We start from the raw sequence: 16,716 nt of genomic DNA on the forward strand, positions 1-16,716 counted from the left end.
GTTAACCTTCATCAAATACCGAGGGGCCTTCTCTGGTCTCTGTTGATACCACCAAACAAAGTAATTGCTGTGTTCACTGCTCAGGGTGCAGGTGAGCTTGACTGAGGCTCCAAGTGTGGCAGATGCAGATGGAGCCTGGGTCAGCACAGGCAGAGCACAGAAACCTGGAAACACAAAATACAAGAATGATGCTGAATACACTGGACAGTGGACAGAGGTCCCCTGGAACTGTGCTTGGAGCAAATCCAGGAGGTGGAACCCTGACCTGTAGAGAAAATGAAGGGCAGGAGGTAGAAGGGAGCCCAGTCCATGGTGGGGAAGGCTTCGATGAGCTTTTGTCTAAGGCTCCTCGCTGGGACTGAACTCTCCACGCTCTCATCTTATCCTCTCCTTTTGCAGCTCAAAGAGGGAGGAGCATCAATTGCAAATCTATTTTCCATTCTTCAACGTGATTGTCTAATCTATTCTAAGCCCTGAGCCTAAAGACCTCATGCTGGTACTTTCCTGGTTCAGAAGAAGGGCCAGGTGTGGGTTTCAAGAGTGGAGTTGATTTCACACACTCCAAGTAGCTTCAAATAAGCACCAGTCACACCCTCTGCACTTGAGTATAGCCCAGGGAATTTGGACTTCTTGTGGTTCCAAACGAAGACCCACACTGCCCTCTGGTGACCCCCAGGATGAATGTCATCCTCCATGTATGCTAGTTCCAACAAAATGACTGCTTCTGAGCCCTCAATAGATGTTAGACCCTTGGTGAGTGCTTACATCCTTCACCTCAAGGAGACATTATAAAAATAGTAGCCCTATGCTTAAGGCACAAACTTTTTTTCCAATCTTTTAAATTAGGCAACTAACATTCACAGATGAAATGATTTTCTCAAAGTAATTAAAACAGCAATGAGTGAGTCAAGTTTCCAATCCAGGAGACACACCAGAACCTGACCTTTCAATCCCCTTTCTGCCCTGTCCCCTCACCATGCTTCATCTCCTTCTCCCCTTTGCTACATCCCAAAGATCGTGGACTGTCGTGTTTTCATTTTCATTTGCTTCCATGTACTTTTTCATTTTCTTTCTAATTTCCTGGTTAACCTATTATTCTTTAGTTAGGATGTTCTTTAACCTCCATGTATTTGTGGTCTTTCCAAATTTCTTCTTGTGATTGGCTTCAAGTTTCATAGTGTTGTGGTCTGAAAATATGCATGATATGATCTCAACCTTTTTGTACTTGTTGAGGGCTGATTTGTGACCCAGTATGTGATCTATTCTGGAGAATGTCCCTTGTGCATTCAAAAAGAACGTGTATTCTGCTGCTTTAAACTGAAATGTTCTGAATATATATTTTACATCCATCCAGTCTGGTGTGTCATTAAAAGCCATTGTTTCCTTGTTGATTTTCTGCTTAGATGATCTATCCATTGCTGTAAGGGGGTGTTAAAGTCCCCTATTATTATTTTATTATTGTCAATGAGTTTCTTGATATTTGTTATTAATTGACTTATATATTTGGGTGCTCTCAAGTTGGGGGCATAAATATCTACATTTGTTAGATCTTCTTGATTGGTAGACCCCTTAATTATGACACAATGCCCTTCATCCTCTCTCATTAGAGTCTTTGGTTTAAAATCTGATTTAACTATGGCTACTGTGACGTTCTTTTGGCACCCATTAGCCTGATAGATGTTTCTCCATCCCCTCACTTTCAATCTGTAGGTGTCTTTAGGTCTAAAATGAGTCTCTTGTAGGCAGCATATGGATGGATTTTGGGTTTTTACCCATTCTGATGCCCTATGTATTTTGACTGGAGCATTTATTCTGTTTACATTCAGGGTGATGATTGAAAGTTTTGAGTGTAGTGCCATTGTGTTACTTGTAAAGTTGGTGTTTCTGGTGATGTTCTCTGGTCCCTTCCAGTCTTTGTTGCTTTTGGGCTTTTTTTTTGTTATGTTTGGCTTTTCTCCACTCAAATACTCCCCCCTAAAATTTCTTTCAGGGTTAGTTTAGAGGTCACAAAGTCCTTTAGTTTTTGTTTGTCTGGAAAACTCTTTATCTCTCTTTCTATTCTGAATGGCAGTCTTGTTAGATAAAGAATCTTGGCTGCAATTTTTTCCCATACAGCATGTTGAATATATCCTGCCATGGCCTTCTTGTCTGCCACATTTCTGTGAACAGATCTGCTGTGAACCTGATCTGTCTTCCCTGGTGGGTAATGGACTATTTTCCTCTGGCTGCTTCAAGGGTTTTTTCCTTGTCTGTGTATTTTACAAATCTATGATATGCCTTGGTGATGGCTGGCTTTTGTTAAGTTTAATGAGAGTTTTCTGTGCTTCTTGGATTTTGATGTCTATCTCCTTCCACAGATTTGGGAGGTTTTCAGCTATAATTTACTCACATAAACCTTCTGCTCACCCTTCTCTCTCTCTTTATCTTCTGTAACTCCTATGATATGAATGTTATTCCATTTCAATAAGTCACTGAATTCCCTAAGTCTGCCTTTGTGATCCTTTACCTTTGTTTTCCTCTTCTTTTCAGCTTCATTAACTTCCATAATTTGTTTTTATTTATTTAAAAAAATTTTTTTTTCAACGTTTATTTATTTTTGGGACAGAGAGAGACAGAGCATGAACGGGGAGGGGCAGAGAGAGAGGGAGACACAGAATCGGAAACAGGCTCCAGGCTCTGAGCCATCAGCCCAGAGCCTGACGCGGGGCTCGAACTCACGGACCGCGAGATCATGACCTGGCTGAAGTCGGACGCTTAACCGACTGCGCCACCCAGGCGCCCCTAATTTCCATAATTTTATCCTCTGTATCACTAATTCACTTATTGACCTCATTCATCTTTGCTGTCATGGCATCTATTTGAGTTGTATCTTGGTTATAGTATCTTTAATTTCAGTCGGAATAGATTTTAACTCTATGATCTCTGTAATAAGGGATTCTGTAATGTCTTCTATACTTTTTTCAAGCACAAATACTTTCCTTTACAATTTCTGTTTTAAATTCAAGTTCAGACCTCTTACCTATATCTGCATTGATTCAATCCAGGTCCATGGTTTCTCCTTGTTCTTTTTTGGGGGTTGGGGCATGAATTCCACAGTCTTGTCATTTTGAATTAAGAAAAATGTATAATAAAGTAAAAATTAAGATAAATTTAAAAAATTATAATGTTTATTTTTGAGAGACTGAGACATAGAGCATGAGCAGGGGAGAGGGAGAGAGAGAGAGGGAGACACAGAATCAGAAGACAGCTCCAGGCTCTGAGCTGTCAGCACAGAGCCCGACGTGGGGCTCGAACTCACAAACTGTGAGATGACCTGAGCCAAAGTTGGACGCTTAACTAATTAAGCCACCCAGGTACCCCGGATTTAAAAATTTTTTAAAAATCAAATAAAGGAAGCTATATCCTAGGTGTGTTTTGGTCTGCTTGTTAAGAGAAGCTTGATAGAAAATGGAAAAAAAAATAGAAAAATAGAAAAATAAATAAATAAAGTGAAGTTAAAAATCACTTTCTTTATCAATGAAAAAAAAAACACCCAGCAACAAAAACAAAAAAAGAAGCAATAATAATAATAATAATAAATAGCAAACAGAAAACACCCAAATGGAGCTAGATACAGTTTCCTATAGATCTGAAAATTTACAGCACTCTATGATCAGTAGACTAAGTGCATGGAATGGATTTGTACTGGTCTTCTGGGGGAATGGTCTGCTATTGTGATTCTCTGGTTAACTTGCTCCAGTGGAGATGTTCCTGGAGGGTGCAGGGGGAAAGGGCTTGGTTTTATGGCTGGGTTCTCCACATAGTGGTGCTGTTTAGCTCACTGGGGTCCATCAGTGTTGGTGGGCTAATGTGAAAATGGCGTCACCCTACTCTCTTGTCTCCAGGGTAGACTGGCGTCCTCACAGACATGCAATTGATCACCCCTCCTGTGTACCCGGCTTCCATTAGCTCCCCACCTTCCCCCTTTCTGTGTCTGAGCTGTCTGCCTGCCGGGTGCTGCTTTCATCCAGAGCTATATCTCAGGCATGACTTTGTTTTAAAACCCCATACTTCAGAGACCCTTGTGGTTTGGACCCGTGCTGATCCTCTGAGGTAGGGTCTCACCATGCTGTGACTGGTGCCAGCTTGTCCCAGAAAATGTTGGCATGACTGCACCATGGCAGTGGCTCAGAGTTTATGGTAAATCACAACACACAGCTGATGCCAGGGTTCACTACCCTCAGCCGGGTCTTCATTTTTATACCAGTGAACTCTATGGCATCTGCCTTGTCTTTTGCCCATGGAGACACCATATTGCCTCTACCAAATACAATCCAAGCGGGGAAAGCCCTTCTCCCCATGTGACAGAGGGGATCCTCAGACCCAGCTGCCTGCTCCTGAGGATCTGCCCTGCTTCCTCCCCAAGCACTCTCAGATGTTGAACTTCAAAACTTCAGACTCTACACTCCGCTGTTTATAAAAAGTGGTGTTTTGAAATCTCTCCTTTTTCCCTGTCAACTTTTAGGAAACAGTTTTCTTGTGCAGCCCCCTGTGCGTGTTTTCACTCTTCCTTTTTCTCACTAGCTACTTTTCAGGGTGAGTGATTTTCTTTCTGGAACCCAACTGACACCGACATGCTGCTCTCTCCCCACCCCTCTCCTTTCCACATGAAAGGGCTCCCTCCCATCCGTGGCACCATGACTCTTCTCTCCCCCAATTCATCTCTCTATACCACATACCTGCCACATTCTTTCAAATTGTGCACCTTGTTCTGTTAATCGTCAGATTGATTTCCTAGTTGCTCAAAATGGTTTGGTGTTGATCTAGCTGTGTTCAGGGGGACAAGACAAGCCCAGCATCCCCTTAGTACTCCGCCACCTTAACTCCTCCCCTCTCTGTTCACTTTTGAATCTTTTTCCTGTCTTTCACTTTGCAGAATCTACCATCTTCAGATTTCCTCATGTGTTCTTCATTTTGTCTTGTTTGCTACTAATGTCAACCCTTGTGTTTGTAATCTGAGATGTAGATTTCACTGTAGAAGTTTGATTTGTATCCTTTAATTTTCTGTCTCCTGTTAACACGCCAAACATTTAGACTAAGTGTCGATTAAACATTGCAACAACATTCTTGCTTGAATGTCCATCCTTCCCTCCTCCTGCATCTTCCAGACCTGCTGCCCCATGACTGCCTGACCTATTCCTTTTTTTTTTTTTTTTTAGGTCTAGAATATCTTTATTTTTTTTATTTTTTTTATGAAATTTATTGACAAATTGGTTTCCATACAACACCTATTTCTTAACAACACCGTTTTTTTTTGTTTTTTTTGTTTTTTTTATTTTTGGGACAGAGAGAGACAGAGCATGAACGGGGGAGGGGCAGAGAGAGAGGGAGACACAGAATCGGAAACAGGCTCCAGGCTCTGAGCCATCAGCCCAGAGCCCGACGCGGGGCTCGAACTCCCGGACGGAGAGATCGTGACCTGGCTGAAGTCGGACGCTTAACCGACTGCGCCACCCAGGCGCCCCAACACCTATTTCTTAAATTAAGTTTCTGTCTTAAGAAAGTCTGTCTCTGTCTCTCCCTTTGTATATGTGTGTGAATGTAACATATAAAACACGTAGGTGTATATGAAAGACATGTCCTATTGAATCCCTATTCTCAGGAGAATCCTAACTAATGCCACTTGTTAGCTCTTACTCTTTGTGGTTCAAATGGTTTTATTTTAATGTCTTATTTAGAGTTGGAAATCCTACCTTCTAGCTTATGAAGTGCCTCCTTTTGACATGATGTCATTCTCATCTAGAAGAAGGAGGTGGTAACATGATTTTCTTTCCCCATCATTTTTGCTGACATTGTCATGAATTTTATTTTTACATAAATTATAAATCACAACATATTGATCTTATTTCTGCTTAAAGAGCTGACTTTTTAAATAGACACTAAAAATAAAACTTTTTATAGTTACCCATTTAGTTTTGGATATCTGATACTTTTTATATCTTTGTATAAATTCCCATTTCTCTTGATCATCTTTTACTCATGCTTGTGCTAAGGGTATGCAGGTGATCAGTTCTGTGAGGTTTGAAGTATGAGAAAGGTTTAGTTTGTCTTCCCTTTTCAATGACATTTTCACTGGTTAAAAATTAAGGTTGAGATAAGAAACAGACTTTTGACTATAGAAAACAAACTGATGGCTACCACCAGGTGGTATTTGGGTGAGTGAGGTAGGTAGTGGGGATTAAAGAATACAAATATAAAAAAAATTAAGGTTGACAATTTTTCTTTTAGCATTTTAGAGACATTGCTCCCCTGTCGTCTTGCTTACACAGTTGTAATAAAAAAATGTGCTCCCACCATGAGGCTGGTTCTCTGTAGGGAACACATCTCCTCTCTGGCTATGAAGGCATCTGTGTCCCTGGTTTGTAGCAATTTCATTAGGATGTGTGCTGTGCTGTCTCTCATGTTCCCTGTGCCGAAGCTTTGTTGAGCTTCATGGATTTATTGGTTCATGGGTTTCACCAAATTTGAAAACTCATTGGCTCTTTTTCCTTCAAATATTTCTTCAGTCACCACCTGCTCCGCACATTCTCTGCCTAATTTACTCCAAATACACAGTCTTTAGGTGGATTGCAATGTTCTTCCCTGCACTGAGGCTTTATTCACTTTTTCCAGCCATTTTGCTCTGTATTTCATTATGAATAATTTCTGTTGCTATGACATCAGGATCATGAATCTCTTCTTTGGCAGCATCTAATCTGCTGTCAACCTCATCTGTGTATTTTTACATCTCAGATCATGTGATTTTCATTGGGGAAGTTTGAAACTATACTGCTCCTAATATATCCAGTAATTCATGCACTCACAGTCACAGATTAAATATAGTTATAATAAATGCAAACATATCTTCTCTCAATCCACCATCTGCAAAGCATGCCTGGATGTGTGTGAGGAAGGGCAGCCTGGGGACCTCAGATGTGGGAACGTGAGCCAGACCTACTCATTGGTCTATCTACAGGCCTCCTGAGGCTAGAGGAGAGGATGACACAGATGGGGAAGAGGTTTGTCTCACTTCCCCATCTTCTTGTGTCAGTGTAAAAATTATCGCTCTTGTCTGATGACCTGCAGTGATAGCCTTGTCCTCGGCCTAGGTCCCACTGATGTCAGGGTAATAGTCTTCACTGAACTGGAGCCAGAGAGTTGGTCGGAGCACCACTCATTATCTTTTTAAAGGAGCAGCATGGGTACTTGGCTTGGATTCTTCTGGGACAACAATGGATATCTCCCTGACAGTACATCTCCAGAGCAAGTGATCATTGCTCTATGTCCCAAGCCCACGGACACTGAAGGAGGCTGAGTCAGCCCACTGGAGCCCAGAGAGCCTGAAAAGACAAAAGAGGACAGGTTGTTGTGAGGTTCAGGGATTCATTCCCTGGGTCCCAATACTGAGGCCGTGCTGGCTGGGGCTGAGCTCAGGTTTGGGCACAGGCCCAACTCAGATCCTATGGGGACTGAACATGTGGGCAGGTGCAAGGGGCAGCACTTGTGCAGAGAGTGAAGAGGGGGAGCAGGAGAGGGATCCAGGCCATGGTAGAGACACTGAGAGCTCTGCTTCCTGTGACCCCATATCACTGTTGGGTCCAGGCCTTTCCAGGCCCTTGCATCAATACTTGTTAGAAATTATGCAAATTTCTTCCACTTCAGGGACTCCTAATTGACAAACCAGTGGTGAGATCAGAACATGTGACTGAAGAGGAAGACGGTAGCCTCCAGCATCCTGCAATCAGCTATCAGGTAAAAAGAAACAGCCTTGGCTTCCAATTTCTGGGATCAGTCACCTTCTTGGGGTCAGGCCACATGACAACTATCTCACACAAGTGTGTTGGAATCAGTCCTTGGCTCCCACCGTGGTCTTTCAGGTGCCTGGCTATGGGGCTGGGTCGGGTCCTCTAAGACACACAGACAACACGTGATTCAGGGAAAGGTGTTCCTGTGGCCTCATTACCTTCCTCCTTCTGCTTCACGTCTCCTCTGGCTCCACCAGACCCAAATGGTCCCAAAGTTGGCATGTCATTAGAATGTGGGACTTTATCCTTAGAATCTTTGTCTGTCATTTTGTCTGTGAGATTCACTTGTTCAACAACACCTGTGGTCAGGTGCAGTAAGAGGCAATTTCCAGGTACTAAGTCAGTTTCTCTTGGCAGCCACTTGGCACACTAAGGGGCCTGCAGGAGGAAGCTGCTGAAGTAGGGACAGGTTTGTCACAGTTGTGCTCAGCCCCGGGGAACTCCCCGGTTCACCTGGGGGCTGAGGCCACTCAGGGAAGTGATTGTTACCCTCCCATTCCCCTTACCACCTCAAGCCACAGGGAGACTAGGATGCTACTTGTGGCTCTGGTCCTGGTCTCCTGTCTCATCCCCCACGGATGACCTGTCCCTGCTTTCCTCAACGCTCCGCAGACTGGCTGAGCTGAGCAGGAACATGAGGGAGAGGTACACCTGACAGGAAAGGGAGATTCGGAGAGGTATGCAGGTCCCCAGTCCCTGAGAGGCAGAGAGAGGAGCAGGGGCTGGCAGGTGCAAGGCAGCAACAGTCACCTGCACCAGGTGAAGAAGGCCGCCCAGGCTGAGAGGGGATGTGGGACAACCTCAGTCAGAATGTTCCAGGTCCTGAAGGAGACAGCTTCTTCTTCTCACTTCTGCCAGATACCGGTTGTGGAGGAGGCACTGCTAAAGTTGACCATGGGGCCCCCTGAGGACCAGGGAGATGCCAGCCCATTCACTGTCATGTGATGAAAATGGGTGAAGTGAGAATCTCCAGATTATTATTCTCTAGAGGGACTTTTCATGATCCTTTAACCTGATAAATCCCTGGACATATTATTTTGGTCACAGGGATTCCCACTAAACATCTTCTTTGTAGTTCATCATGTCAATAAGTCAATTTTTGATAAAGATTCTAATTGTACATGCCATACTTTGGTGAGGAGAAAATTATTTTTTGACCTATGTCTCCCATTGCCATGAAGGTAATGCTCTGATTCAAGCCAGAGGGGAAATTGCAGAAGCTTCTGTTTTTCCTTATTAATACCTCATTTGTAGTTTTTACCTCATACAATGGCTCTAAAAATCAATTTCAAAACCATACATCAAAGAATCATGAAGAGAAATTCAGCTTATTCATTCATCTTTCCTTTCAGAGTGACAGGCGAGGCCCAAATACAGGCACAACCTCCATGCAGGGTCAGCGTGGGCATGGGTGTGAGGCCATGTGGGTCAGGCCTGAGCTAAAGGTGAGGCCTGCCTGGTGCAGGTGATGGGATTGGGGCAGCGGGAGGACATGACACCAGGAGAAAGACCCCAGGTGGGACCCACAATGGACTGCACTTCCTTCACCGTTTCTGTAAAATCTAAGGAATGAAGGGCCTGGGGCAGGAGGGGCCTGGTCCCCTTTTCAAGAGGCGTCAGGCAGCCCTTGATGATGTGTGGACACCTTATCCAGGAACCAAAGGAGACGCTGCCCTGTGGCCCATTCAGGCTGTCTGTACCCAAGGGAAGAGGAATTCCTGCAGGACTGTGCTGAGACAGCTGTCTCCCTTCCTAAGTGACATGTGATCACATCTGGGGCCCATGTGATGTATAATGACATCCTAAATCTTTATCACCTACTGTAAATCCTGACTCCAGCTCCCATAGTCATACTAGCCTCCCACTCTGCCACTGTTCAGTAGGATAAACATAGACCAGAGGACAGAGAACTGCTAGAGTCGCCCACAGTGCAGGGCCTGCGCCAGGACCAGGGAGGACACCTACCCGATCCTAAGTCCTGACCAGCAGCTGCTCAGAGGACAGGTGAGAGTGAGAGCCAGGCCATGGTAGGAGGGTTTGTGTCCCATCCCCATCCTTCTGTGTCACCTTGAGTCACTGAAGACACACCCACTGCCATGGTAAGTGGCACAGCAATGGTCAGCCTTGTCCTGGCCCTTAGTTCTGGTCAAGCTCAGGGGGGCCATGTCCCAAAGTTCCATCCTCAGAATTGGACCCCGATGGTCACTCTTATCTGTCTATATAACCAGCTCAGGGACAAGCTTGGCTTCTGTCAGTACCAAGAGAGATGTTCACTCCTGAGCTCATTTGCAGAACAGGGGATCCTGGGCCTGCTTGGGGCCACTGACAGGGGGGTCTGCCTCAGATCAGGGGAGGCATCGAGCCTGTAAGAAAGGAGAGGAGAGGGGGCTGGAGGAATAAAGGGAGGCTGAGTCAGAAATCACTGGCCAAGCCCTTAGGGGAGGGAGCGATGTGGACACAGGGGATTGCAAGGCCTGATGCCATGGACCCAGGATGGGAAGGAGAGCAGGGCACCTGTGCCTCGCACTGTGGCTCCCTGTGGGCCTCTCACCTGTGCTGGGAGCAGCCAGAGAGCAGGAGTGAGGCCACACAGAATGTGGTCCTGGGAGGATCAGCACCACAGGCCCCCTGGGAGCTGTTCTACATGCAGATGCCCGGGCCTCACCCAGACCTGCCATGCCTGCAGCTGCATCTTGTGGAGACCCCCCTCCTCAGGGGACTGTGTGCTCACTGAGCTTCACAGGCTAGGGGTCTGGGCCACTGTGGAATATCTCACTTCCTCTGCTCATCTTCCGGAGTCCTACCTGGCCACCTGGGACACAGAGCATAACAGTCTTGCTCTGGTCAAGTAAGCTTGGTACTGATTATAGACGCTGTAGTGCTGTGGAGAAAATGGGTTAAGAATGGACTCTTTCACCAGCCACATGGAGTGTGTGCTGTGGCTGGGTGAGACCCCAGGGAATATGGGCTGCACAGCCCTGGAGGCAGAGAGTGTGCCTTGTCTGCTTTTGTCTCCTTCTCTGAGTGCATCATGTGCAAGAGTGGAGGGCACCCGCAGGGGTGTTTCATGGTAACTACATGGGGAGCTGAGTTTCTACTACACAGTTGTGACAAGAAGGATGTGCAAGGGTTCGGGAGATCCCCTAATACTCCCTGGTCTGTGATTACAGTAATATATGCACCACAATCCACTTCAGCAGGTCTGATAATGGGCCACCTTCCCTGAATAAAGGCTTAGTTGTGCTGGCTGGTAGGGATGACGATTAGATCAGGTATTTGCTATGGGAAGGGAAATATGGGGTGGGTGGTGAAGATGTAATTACAGACACCACTCTGACCACGGGCTAGTGGCAGAAATGAGCATGAGAGAGGCAACACGTGTTTCTTCCTTATGTTGTAGGAATGTGCATACTAATCATATGTTTCTGTTTTGTTCTCCTGTGTCATCCTATTATCATCTAACATGAGGTGTGTTAACAGTAGGTAACTTTCTATCTCAATATTGAAGTTATAGAATATCAAATCATCTGGGACAAAAATAAATATCTCTAGCAGAGAAAAATGTATTTTGTATCCTACTATGGGGGAAGGATAAGCATATTTGGCGTCATCACGGGAGAATTTCATCATATCAGGTGAAAGCATTGTTCCCAATATTCCCTTTATTTGCACTCTGTGGTTTGTGTGGATCTGGGTGGATTTCACGTGGGCAAGTTTGAACTGTGGTGGCTTTTTAAGTGTCAGCACTGTGAACTATAATTCACAGAATTGTTTTCTGTCTATATTTCTGGGTAGGGTGAGTGTAAAGAGATTCTTGTGCACAATTTGGGGGGGGGGGTAGAGGTGAGGCCGCACCCATTTTGTGTCATGCTCCCATGGTTGTGTTACTTCCAGTCACTTTGTAGGAGGAGGCGGCTGTCCCAACATCCCCCATTTGCCATCAAGATGGATGTGACAGTCCCAACTGTCTTTCAGAACCCAGTGCACTTAGTGTGTCCAGAATTTTTTTTCATTGTATAAAAATACAAGGAACAATCTGATCTGTCTGGAGATCTGACATGGACATTGGGAATTTTGGAGAGAAACCCCGACTTAGTGTATTTAGTGGCCTCCTTGAGGACCATGTCCGGGATGTCAGCCATCCTGGATTGGGTTCCTGAAAGCAGAATCTGAGATGGAGATGTGAATCTCCAGGTGCAGGAAATCTGGAAGGAGGAGGGAGGTCAGACTGGACAGAAGCAGAGCAACCCACACAGAGGGAAATATCAGAGGAGGCCTCATTCCTGTAGGGAGCTCAAATTTGAGACCTTCCAGGACATGTGAAATTGAGGCAGGGCCTTTAGATCTAGGCCTCAGAAGATGATTCAACTGAACCTCTCTCAGAAGAGACATAAAACTGAAGAGGCATTTCTCTGAACCGAGAGTACTCCCAGGAAGGAGGACTCCTGTGAGCCTTCAGGGGCTCCAGGCAGCAACGGGTTGGTGGGTGAGCCCAGAAAAGGGGATATAGGTGATACCCCAGTGTCTACGGTACTGGTCTGCTCCACTCAGGTGGACGTGGCTCCACACATGCACCAAGGCTTCAGGACATCAGCTGAGCTTACAAATTTTGGGATATAATTCCACTCTGTTGTGTAAGCGGTAGGCCATTGACACATCATGGAAATGCAAAGATGAACATTGGATGAAAGTCTCCCTGTGTCTTTTTCCTACCCAGGCCCTCTGTCCTACATTCCTGAAATGGCCCAGAGAACCAGGGAAGCCTAGTGCTGTCCCCTCTACATGAACTGGTGACCCTCCCTGTGCAGAGCCTGCCTGAAGGGCAGAGTTGGGGAAGAGCTCCAGGGACCTCAGACTGAGAACCTGGGCCAGACCTGCTCATGCTTTGTCCACCGGCCTACTAGGACTGGAGGAGAGTGTGACATAGATGGGGAAGGGGTTTGTATCTTACTTCCCAATATGCCTGTGTCACTGTGACAATTACTACTGCTCTCCCACACTTGACAGTAATAGTCAGCCTCGTCTTTGGCCCGGGCCCCGCTGATGGTCAGGGTGACCATGTTCCCTAAACTGGAGCCAGAGAATCGGTCAGGGATTCCTGATGGCCAGTTGCTATCCTTATTAGTGACCCGCATGGGGACTTGGCCTGGCTTCTGTTGGTACCCATGTGCATATTTTTCCCCCAGTACATCTCCAGGGTAGGTGATTGTAGCTGTCTGTCCCAGGGCCACCGATACTGGGCTGAATCAACCCACCAGAGGCAACGGAGCCTGAAAAGACAGAAGAGAGGTTGGTGTGAGATCCTGGAGCCCATACCCAGTGACCCAAAACTGAGGTTGTGCTGGGCTGAGTTCAGGGTTTGGGGCAGACCTAGCCTCAGGTCCTGTGTGGGCTGAGCATGTGGCCAGGGTCCAGGGACAGCACCTGTGCAGAGAGTGAGGAGGGGGAGCAGGAAAGGGGTCCAGACCATGGTGGATGTGCTCAGAGCTCTGGCTCCAGAGACCCACAGCACTGCTGGGATCCACCCTGGCCTCTTTTTCCCTTCCAGGCCTTTGGATTAGTGATTGTTACTAGTTATGCAAATCTCCTCCACTTCTGGGACTCCTAATTGATGCCTCAGTTGTGAGATCAGAACATGTGACTCAGGAAGAAGAGGGGAGGCCCCAGATTCCTCCAAGCAGCTCTCAGGTCAGACCACCAGCCTTGGCCTTCAAGGTCTGGGATCACAGTCACCGGGAATCAGACCACGTGACAAATGTCTGAAAACACTCTGCTAGGGGCGTGTCCTTGGATACCTCTGTGGTCTCTCAGGAGCCTGGCCATGGGACTGGGCTGGGCCCTCTGACAGATACAGACAATATCTGATTCAGGGATAGGAGGTCCTGTGGCCTCTTTGCCTTCCTCTTTCTGCATTATGTCCCCTCTGCATCCCTGAGAGGCACTCTGGTCTCATCCTTGGTCTGTTGTTAGAATGTGGAACTTTATCATTAGAATGTTTGTGCATCATTTTGTCTGTGGGAGTTCACATGTTAAAAACCACCTGTGGTTGGAGATTCATCACAACCTCTAGTCTAGTGACATGTGGTGGTTTCATCTCTTTGACATCCCCCCATCCTAAAACAGACCAGCAATTGGCATTTTCAATCCTTTCTTCCTTTTATTTTTTTCATCAGTGTTAGATGCAAATGGGAATTGCATGAGAAACCATCCCTGACTTAAAAAAACACCATCAAGGGACACCTGCGTGGTTCAGTCAGTTAAGTGGACAACTTTTAACTTCAGCTCAGGTCATGATCCTGAGGTTCGTGGAATCACAAGTCCCATGTTGGGCTCCATGCTGACAGCATGGAGCCTGCTTGGGAATCTCGCTGTCCTCCTGTCTCTCCTCCCACCCCCTGACTCGCGCTCACTGCTCTCTCTCTCTCCCTCTCTCTGAAAATAAATATATAAAAATTTAAAAAACAAAACAAATCAAAACTACCAGCAAAGTCCAGGTCTTGTTAGGGTCCCCAGGATATGTCTTCCCACATGGGTGAGCTTTGGAGGCAGAGCCAGGGTCCCTGCAGGGAGCTGGATCCTGTCACTGAACCAAAGATGACCCAGAGACTGGAGATGTGGCCTGAGGCTGAAAGAATCCACTTCGCTCTGGAGACAGTCTCACAAGGACACTGTGGACACCACTTCCATGCACAGGGGCTCCATGTGCCCTGCCTCCCCCCCTCCCCCCTGAGGTGTTCCAGAACAAAGAAGCTACAGCCCCAGTTCCAAGCCTGCCTGGAACATGGGGAAGGAGAGGCAGAGGGTGAGTGGTCAGGGTGTCTCTGGATGTGACCCACACAGACAAGTCAGCTCTCCGCGGACACTGGTGGACAGTGAGCGGGCCTGCATTTCCCAAGTAAGGCATTCACTGTGTCAGGAATTCCTTCAGTGTCCTGGATGACACTGTGTCTGACCCTCAGAACGTGGTCCCTGCAGCCTGAGAAGATAGGATGGATCATCCCCACTTTCTTCTGATGACTGAACCCTGGACAGACACCTGCTGCCCCCCAGGCCTGGTGTCCCTGTGAGGCTCCACCTAGGCAGCCCCAGCCTCCGTCCTGCTGCTCCTGCTGCAGCTCTGCTGCCCCCTGCTGGTGGAGGAGACTCAGACCGGCAGGTTCCCTCCTGCAGGTCAGGTCACCCCACGGCACCTGTCACCTGAGAAAGGGTGTGGACCAGGGAGCCCAGCCTTCCTCCCTCCCCCAGGCAGCTGCCCAGCCCCCTGCCCAACCCAGCACACACAGGTTATGTACACTGTGCAGGATTCAGGACAGACGGGATTCCTGTCCTTGTCCCAGGGTTGAAATGGCCTGGTTTAGCCCACTGTCTTCTTACAAAAAGGAGAGTACAGGATAAAGTGTAGTGCATTTGAAAAGGATCGAATGTCCAGACAAACCTATGTGATCCTATTGCCACCAGATTCCTGTGCATATAGGAATCAAGACGGATGCTTCCTGTGTCTCTATTAGTGTAGTTGGGTCATCAGAACAACAGGTGATGCTTCTGGAGCTAAGTTGAGCCGGCAAATCTTTACTTTTATTATTATTACTACTATCTTAAGTACTACTATTTTTATTACAACTCACATCTTTTGGGTTTGTTGTAACAAGATTTTTTTTAATGTTTATTTTTGAGAGAGAGAGAGAGAGAGAGAGAGAGAGAGAGAGAGGTGGGGGAGGGGCAGAGAGAGAGGGAGACAGTGAATCCGAAGTAGGCTCCAGGCTCCAAACTGTCAGCACAGAGCCCAACGCAGGGCTGGAACTCACGAACTGTGAGATTATGACCTGAGCTGAAGTTGGACGCTTAACTGACTGAGCCACCCAGGTGCCCCTGGCGTGACAAAATTTTAAACTTGCCTGTCTGCGGTTTGGTAAATTGGGAATCTGCTAGTTCAGACTTGAATATAATTGTACATGATACAGGTCACAGTTCAGCTCAATCCCATTCCTCAAATTTCCACTAAGGAAGACAGGAGACTACAAGACCAAGATTAACTCACTGAGACCCCACTTCATCCTTCTAATTAATTGAACTCTTCAATATTTTGTATCACTTAATTTGCAAGATAGTCTTTCTGATATCAGTTTAATCATCCCCACTTTATAGCACATGACAATTGAAACTTAGAGACCAAGGTCCAGAAATCAGAGGAAGGTAGGGTGAGTCCAGGAGTGCAGCCCTGTACAGGATTTAGATCCTGGGGCTGGGATCTTTGGGGCAGATCTTGACCAGGTCAGGAGGGAGAACGTGTGAGGCCAAGCTGGGCAGCAGGGCTTGTGTCTCTGGGCTCACTGCCATCCCCATCCTAGCCGGGCCTATAAAGGAGCCCCCTCTACACTGCACTTGGGGAAGATCATCACTTGGGGAAGATCATCAGGGTCATGTCCCATTTAGAACTGGAGAATCTGTGGGGATGGTGGAGGCTGTCTGGCTGTGCAGCGGCCTGGCCTGTGTCCTGATGCTGTGCTCTGCATTGTTGCTTAGTCTTCTCTCTGCGATTCCCTGAGCAGGTCGTTGTGACAGGGTTCTAATGACCACTCTATTGGGGACATGTGGGTCTTGTAGGAGACACAAAGTCATCAGGTTCTGCAGACTGTGGGGCTGATTCTTGAGGGTTCCGCCCCGTGTAGCAACCCTGGACTTATCTCAAGTTCAGGGTCATCATCAGGATTTTGTAGGGGTTGAACCTGTGTGTTACTGAACAGAATTGGTTCTGAGCTCAGTTTTGGCTGCTCGTCCCTAGAAAATCAACACTCTAGAGGTAAGTAATGGGGGGAAAGGAGAGGGAGCTTTATTCAGAGAGCTGGCAGTATGGGAAGATAGTGAACTAATGTCTCAAAGAACATCTTCCCCA

General features: G+C 46.8%; 1 protein-coding gene, 2 long non-coding RNA genes, 1 pseudogene and 4 gene segments (V, D, J or C); 2 read left to right on the top strand and 6 right to left on the bottom strand.

Moving 5' to 3' along the window:
* LOC125148931 (immunoglobulin lambda variable 5-37-like) overlaps positions 1 to 16,716 on the bottom strand; it is a 1,027,427-nt gene that overhangs the window by 240,582 nt on the left and 770,129 nt on the right.
* LOC125148968 (uncharacterized) overlaps positions 1 to 16,716 on the top strand; it is an 863,358-nt gene that overhangs the window by 239,418 nt on the left and 607,224 nt on the right. The window lies entirely within an intron of this gene.
* Positions 1 to 16,716, bottom strand: part of LOC125148944 (immunoglobulin lambda variable 5-37-like) — a 657,272-nt gene that overhangs the window by 235,798 nt on the left and 404,758 nt on the right.
* Positions 1 to 16,716, bottom strand: part of LOC125148932 (immunoglobulin lambda-1 light chain-like) — a 327,578-nt gene that overhangs the window by 221,296 nt on the left and 89,566 nt on the right.
* Positions 1 to 16,716, bottom strand: part of LOC125148935 (immunoglobulin lambda-1 light chain-like) — an 899,300-nt gene that overhangs the window by 216,431 nt on the left and 666,153 nt on the right. The window lies entirely within an intron of this gene.
* LOC125148936 (immunoglobulin lambda variable 5-37-like) overlaps positions 1 to 16,716 on the bottom strand; it is a 647,249-nt pseudogene that overhangs the window by 207,898 nt on the left and 422,635 nt on the right.
* Positions 1 to 16,716, bottom strand: part of LOC125148937 (immunoglobulin lambda-1 light chain-like) — a 498,673-nt gene that overhangs the window by 203,571 nt on the left and 278,386 nt on the right.
* The window catches only part of LOC125148973 (uncharacterized), a 133,643-nt gene that overhangs the window by 36,463 nt on the left and 80,464 nt on the right, over positions 1 to 16,716 (top strand). For all 3 annotated transcript variants that reach the window (XR_007145750.1, XR_007145751.1, XR_007145749.1), the window contains exon 2: positions 7,681 to 7,770. This is a non-coding gene — a long non-coding RNA (uncharacterized LOC125148973). The remainder of the gene's footprint in view (positions 1 to 7,680; positions 7,771 to 16,716) is intronic.

Source organism: Prionailurus viverrinus, chromosome D3 (assembly GCF_022837055.1).
Source record: "Prionailurus viverrinus isolate Anna chromosome D3, UM_Priviv_1.0, whole genome shotgun sequence".
NCBI classification, from domain to species: Eukaryota; Metazoa; Chordata; class Mammalia; order Carnivora; family Felidae; genus Prionailurus; species Prionailurus viverrinus.